Genomic DNA, 6924 nt, shown 5'->3' with positions numbered 1-6924 from the left:
GCTCACATATTTTAATCTTAGCTCAGGAAGGATGGCTTCAGAGCAAACTAATTTATGCAGTGGCCAAATTGCTTCCTCAAAACTTTAATGTCAGTAGCTCACAAAGTAGAAATTTTGCTCACAAGGCAAGCTTAGAGGGAGAAACTAGTAAAATTACCAATTATCAATTATTTCCATCTGTAGCTCCTCTGGAACCTCATAAACATCCACATAAAATGGATTACAGAAAATTCCAAAATCTCTGCATAGGTTTCAGAAGTCTGAAAATGGTTCTTGGAATTCATTTCTGAGTTCAGTATTATTTCTACTGTACTTCTCTGTGGGTATATGATCACTGGACAAGGCCTTCATGGTGGGAAAGTGCACCAGATTAATTTTATTGAGGTTGCTTTTCCAAAAACTGAATCTTCATCTCAAAGGCACAAATGCTGTCATAAAATTATGTCAAAACTTTGTTTTGACCCTGCATCTTTGAGTTGAGACTGTTCCGTTGTTCTGTAATATCCACCATGAAAGCAAGATCTTGAAGCCATTCATTATTATTTTTGGGGGAAAAAAATTAGGGACAGCCTTCTCTTTCTTAAATATCTGTATTTCACTTTGTAGTTCATAGAAGCGTTTCAGTACAGCTCCATGACTTAACCATCACACTTCAGTGTAATATGGTACCCCATGTCTCATCAAGCTTTCCTTCAGAAGACTGTTAAATTGCTTATGGTTGAGACCTCTGACTCAAATAAAATTAACAGGTTTTTTAATGATTACACTCATAACATTATCTATTTTCAATGTTGTCTTACAGAGAGTTTCCTGGTGCAAAATACAATGGAAACTGAAAAGCTGATGTTGTGGGTTTGCAGTTACAAAATGTTATTTGAGTTTTGCAGCAGCTCCAGCTCCACCACCACCCCCATCTGTGGTGCTCCATCTGTGGCCAGACTCACCACTTTTGTCCAGTCGGCATTAATTTTATCCAGAGCTCCTACCGTGTTCTTGAAGATGTCATCACTTGTGGTTGTGTCTTTTATAGGAATAATTACTACCGTATTTTTCGCTCCATAAGACGCACCTGACCATAAGACGCACCTAGTTTTTAGAGGAGGAAAACAGGAAAAAGTGCCTCTCCTGCTGCTGTTCAGTGGGGAGAGAAGCCTATGCAAACCAGAATGATTCAAGAGGGCTCTTCTACACAGGCAATAGGGTTACACTGTACAAAAGACTTCACAAATTATTAGGGTACACCCAACACCTCCTGTCCACACATGCTTAAGGTAGGATAGCGGCTCAATATTTCATTAGCAGCGGTACTTTCACATGAAAGCTAAGACCCAGAATTAAACTGTTGATCTTAAAGGTGCCACTGGACTCAAGCTTTGTTTGGCACACTTTTATTGACTGTTAACCTTTATTTAAGCTGGTTATAGCTTAAAAAAGAGGGGGGGGGAAGGAAGGAAGGAAGGAAGGAAGGAAGGAAGGAAGGAAGGAAGGAAGGAAGGAAGGAAGGAAGGAAGGAAAGAAAATGTAAGGAAAGGGATAGAAAGAAAGGGAAAGAAGGCAGGAAAGGGAAAGAAAGAAATTGGAGAAAGGAAAAGAAAGGGAGCAAAGAAAGGGGAAGAAAAAAATGGGAAGAAAGGGACAGAAAATAAAAGCCTCTGTGTATGTTTGCTTTCCCCAAGTTCTAAATTACCCCACCAGCTGTTAAAAAGGAGCTTGGAGACTTACATTTGAAACGACACGTTCTCAGGTCCATTAAGCATATAAAAGCATATAAAAACAGGGCTTGAGCCCTGTTCAGCCTTCTCCCCCCCCCAATGGAACAGTCTGCTCTTCCCTTAATTTCTGTGTGATTTAGTTTGGTCCTCTTGGAGCTCTTGGTTTACTTTCGTTTTTATATGCTTAATGGACCTGAGAACGTGTCGTTTCAAATGTAAGTCTTCAAGCCTTCCCATGGGCTCCCGTGGGCTTGGGGGGGGGGGAGAAGGCAGTATTCGCTTCATAAGACGCACACACTTCCCCCCCACTTTTTTGGGGGGGGGAAGTGTGTCTTATGGTGCGAAAAATATGGTACATTTTTTTCTGTAACATGCATACCTTGCTCAGCTCCACGAATAAAGATTGCAAGCTGTGTTAAATCAGTAACATCTGTCCTTTCATCCAATGCAATTGAGAATGCAATTAAAAACTTAGCTTTTTCTGACAGTTGCCTGTCAAAATTCTCAGAGAAATCACAAATTCACTCTGCAAGCATGTTTCTTGAGAGACTTATATTTGCAAAAGCCTGATGTTGATCTGGACAGACTACTTCTGCAGCCATGAGCATACACTTTTTAAATAAACTCCCCTTTTGAAAAGGTTTTGATGACACAGCTAGCTTGTATGTGATCAAAAAGCTTGCCTTAACTGCAGCTTCACCCACTTGATGCAACTTTAGAAAAGTGATTGCCATTTTGTCTATCTCTCTATCCTGCTCATATGGCTATCACCTTAAGCAGAAATTAGAATCAAAGAAAATATTTTAAAAGACCTTACTCAAAATTATTTCTCTTATATTTGATTTTTGTGTCTAAAAAATTGCCACTGAGAGGGTGACACGATCATTGGTATCCGATAGTAGCCATGACACCTGGGCTCACACATTTAGCAGTTCCATATCCTGAGCCGGCCATGGCTGGGAGGGTGGGGTATAAATATAATAAATAAATAATAAATTAATTAAGTAAAGGGGTGACTAAATTAGCCCTCAACTCATTGAATATAGGACACTCCATAATCAATGGTTTAGATTGTATGACATGAGTATCTGCATGAGTACCCTCCAAAAAACTAGATACACACCCCAATGTAGCAAGGTGACGGCACAGAGGAGGCAAGGGGGAGAATTACAACTGATTAGCAGATGACAGAGATTGCTTCGCCAGGAGGAAATGGCAGCATGGTAGGGAAGAATCAGTGGCACCACATCTCCACTGACTTCTGATATTTAAAGAAAATATTTAAAAGGTGGTAGCAACTTCTAAAAAAAACCCTCAAAGCTACTATGTCTCTGGGGAATTTTATTATCTTCCTCAATTTGATTTTAAGCTGTAGCAAGTTTAAAAAGTAGTGACCATACTAAACCACCAGAAAGCAGTGTCACAGGCTTGTGCTCAAGGCAAGGCTTTGGAAAGTGACAACAGAAAGGGAGAAGGAAACCCCCAAGCTCCTATCTGCCACCATACAGATATGCACACCACCTTCTTCTTAAGAGGAGGGGGAAAGCAAAGGTACACTTAGAGAAAACAAGTGTCTGGATCTCACCCTCCCTCCTGTGCAGCTCAGCTGGCACAGTTAATAACTATTGTTGCACCCTTGGAGTAGATGATGATGTAAGAAGGGGGTGGAATATAGTCCTGGTTAGAGGCAAGAGGCAAAGGGAAGGAGTTGTCAGTGTTGCGCGGTGCACTCAGACGACCTGGATACCGGTGATAGGTGCTTGCCAACCTCCAGGACCATTTGCAGCCAAACCAACTGCTTCAGCCTCTCTCCAGCCTCAGTAGTAATTCCAGGCTTATATAGTACCACACTTACACAGTTCTGTGGTGAACTATATACAGTTTATTTACAGAATATACTACACTCAGACAAAATGCTTCGCCAGACGTCATAAATCCCAAGAAGAACACTCTGGACTGCACTTGTCCACTTATATACATAATTACATCCAATCAGCTTAGAGCTGAGTCATGCCTGTGGCCTCACACCATGATCTGGTCTAAACCGGCCAAGACAGGCTTCCAGCAGTCTTGCTGCTGACACTTAGATCATGCAGATCTGACAGTACATTTGACAGTTTATATTGACAGTCCAACACTCCCCCTTAATATACACTGTTCAGATTACATTTAGCATCCTCTTACATCTCAGAAATTTCATTTCATCCAGACCTTTTGTGAACATGTCAGCAATGTTATCATTTGTTGCACAATGTTGTAGAGTTACAATGTTCTTGTGTACCATGTCTCTGACATTCTGATAACGCACATTTATGTGTCTGGACCTGGGCTTTATGCCCTGCGAACCTGCTAGTTGCTGAGCAGCTAAATTGTCACACATAACAATCATAGGCACATTACAACACATATCAAAATCTTTTAGCAGCTGTAACACCCACTCCAATTGTATCACACAATCATTCAGTGCTGAATACTCCGATTCACATGTGCTGGTCGCAACACAACCTTGTTTCACAGACTTCCACATGATTAGAGCATTATTTACAAAGATCACATAACCAGTGGTTGATTTTGCATTTTGGTCAGTACCCCAGTTTGCATCACTGTAGGCTACTACCTGTTGTGACTTGTCTCCCTTTAGCACTAGTTTATTTGCTGAAGTGCCCTTTAAGTATCTTAGGACCCGCTTTGCAGCATTCCAATCCTTAATGCATGGTTTTGTACATTTCTGGCACAGTACATGTACAGCATTGCTTATATCTGGACGTGACCATGTTGTTAAATACATCAGAGATCCTAACAAAGATTGATACAATTCCTGTTGCTCAAACTCTCCATCATCTGGTTCTTTTACATAGCCAGTTTTAATATTTTAGTTTCTTGGCTAATCTCAAAATAGCCTTCTGCATTCCTAGTAATTTCCATACCTAGATAATGCTGGATTTCCCCAAGATCCTTCATTTTGAAGTGCTTTGAGATGTTTTGCTTAAACCAAGCCACTTGCCCCTCATGTTTGTACACCAGACTAATATCATCCACAAACAAAATAAGGTAATATAGCTCATCATTTACCACAGCGCTAAACATACATGAATCAGCCACACTCTGTTTGAATCCCATGTTGTTTAAAGCGGTTGTGAGACACTGATTCCAGAGATGACCACTCTGTTTCAGGCCATACAAGCCCTTCTTTAGTTTAAGCACCAGATTTGGATCTGAACTTTCAAAACCAGGTATTTGTCTAAGGTACAATTCCTCATCAATCTCTGCATTCAAGTAAGCAGTGGAAAAATCAAAATGTCGCACCTGCAATCCCTCTATGCCAGCCTTAACTAAAGCTACAAGCAGGGTATTGCTGCGCAGAGTGGGGGAAAATGTTTGATCAAAATCGATACCAGGCTTCTGATTATAGCCAAGGGCAATTAATCTAGCTTTTCTTTGTGAAGGACCACCATGAACCGGTTTTAGTTTGTAAAGCCACCTGCATCCTATAACCTTTTTTCTTTCAGGCAACCTAGATAGCTCAAACACCTTGTTCTCACACAAAGAATCATATTCAGCTTTCATAGCAGATAACCAGGCTTGTTTTTCCTCGTTTGGCATTTTCATGACATCACCATAACAAGTAGGTTCAATGGCATTCACAAGATTAATCACATTTGTTTCAAACCCATACCTCTGTGGAGGCACCCCTTTGGTAACTCTTTCAGACCTCCTAGGAATTTCCCTGTCAGCATTACCATCATCCGATACACCAGGTTCAGCATTTACAGACACATCATCTGTTTCTCCAGTAACAGGCAATATAACTTGTTCTGGCAATGAGTTTGCATGTATATCATGCCAGTTTTTACCCTCTGTAAAGTTTGCTGACCTGCTGAAACTGAGCTGATTATTTTCATTAGCAAACCTGTACGTTTTCATCCCTGGCTGGTAGCCCAGAAACAACATCTTTTTTGATCTGTTGCCACCCTTTCTACGTTGTTCTAAAGGAATGTTTACCCATGCCTGTGATCCAAACACACGTAGATAGTCCAGTTTAGGTGGTTTGCCATACAACATAGTATAAGGAATGTTATCCAACACCCTAGACCACGTTCTATTTGAAACATACACTGCACACTTTAGTGCTTCTGCCCAATATGACTTAGGTAACTTGGCATCTGCCAACATTGTGTACATAATCGTTTGCAGGGTCTGATTGTGCCTTTCCGCTAGGCCATTTTCCGGAGGCGTAGCTGGATTGGCAATGCGGTGCTTCACCCCCAAACCTTGCAACCACCTTTTCATTGCATTTGACATGAATTCACCTCCCATGTCGGTTTGTAGAGCCTTCAGCTCACCCAATTGGTTTTTAACCTTTCTGTACCAATATTTCAAGGTGGAAAAAGCATCAGATTTGTTCTTCAATATGTAAATCCAGCTATAATGAGAAAAATCATCCGTCAAAGCCATAGCATAACGACATTTAGACGCGCTATTTGGAAATGGCCCTAGTAAATCAATATGGACCATTTGTAACGCATGTGTGGATATACCCTTTTGCTTTCTTTAGCCACAGGAAATGCCCTTGTTTTTACTTGCTTGCAAACTGCACAGTCCAAGAAAGTTTTACACTCCTTCACTCCCTCCCTGCCTGTCAAGGCTAAGGTCTTATTTATAGCATGGAATGACGCGTGCCCCATTCTTCTATGGAGTAAGTGTAAACAATCATGATGAGGGTTCTTATTACCCGGCTGGCAGGCTGTCGCTGCCGTTTCAGAATGGCTCAGAACATAAACACCATCATGCAATTTAGCCGTAGCCATCACCCTTCCACCTTTCTTAATGCAACATTTCTCATCAGCAAATTCAACAACAAATTTAGCTCTATCAAGAGATAACACACTTAATAAATTATGCTGTAAAGTTGGAACACAAAGAACGTTTTGCAAAGTACATTCCAACATTGGCATGTTGAGTTCGCCACAGCAGTCCACGGCGGCAGAGCGACCGTCTGCCAAAGTAACAGTTTTTTGCTCTGCTGTGCGTCTGTTTTGGAGCATGTCAGGTTTATTTGTGAAACATTTACTTGCCCCGCTGTCGACCAACCAATCAATCTTCTTATCAACGGTTGTCAAAACAACAGATACATTTGCACGGCCAGGCAATGTGTTTGGCCGTGTAGAGCTCCGGTCTTGTTGCTTTTTATTCCTTTTATTCAATGGACATG

Source organism: Gekko japonicus, unplaced genomic scaffold, assembly GCF_001447785.1.
Source record: "Gekko japonicus isolate JY-2015 unplaced genomic scaffold, Gekko_japonicus_V1.1 scaffold1530, whole genome shotgun sequence".
Taxonomy (NCBI): Eukaryota; Metazoa; Chordata; class Lepidosauria; order Squamata; family Gekkonidae; genus Gekko; species Gekko japonicus.
Note: the sequence above shows the minus strand (reverse complement) of the source record.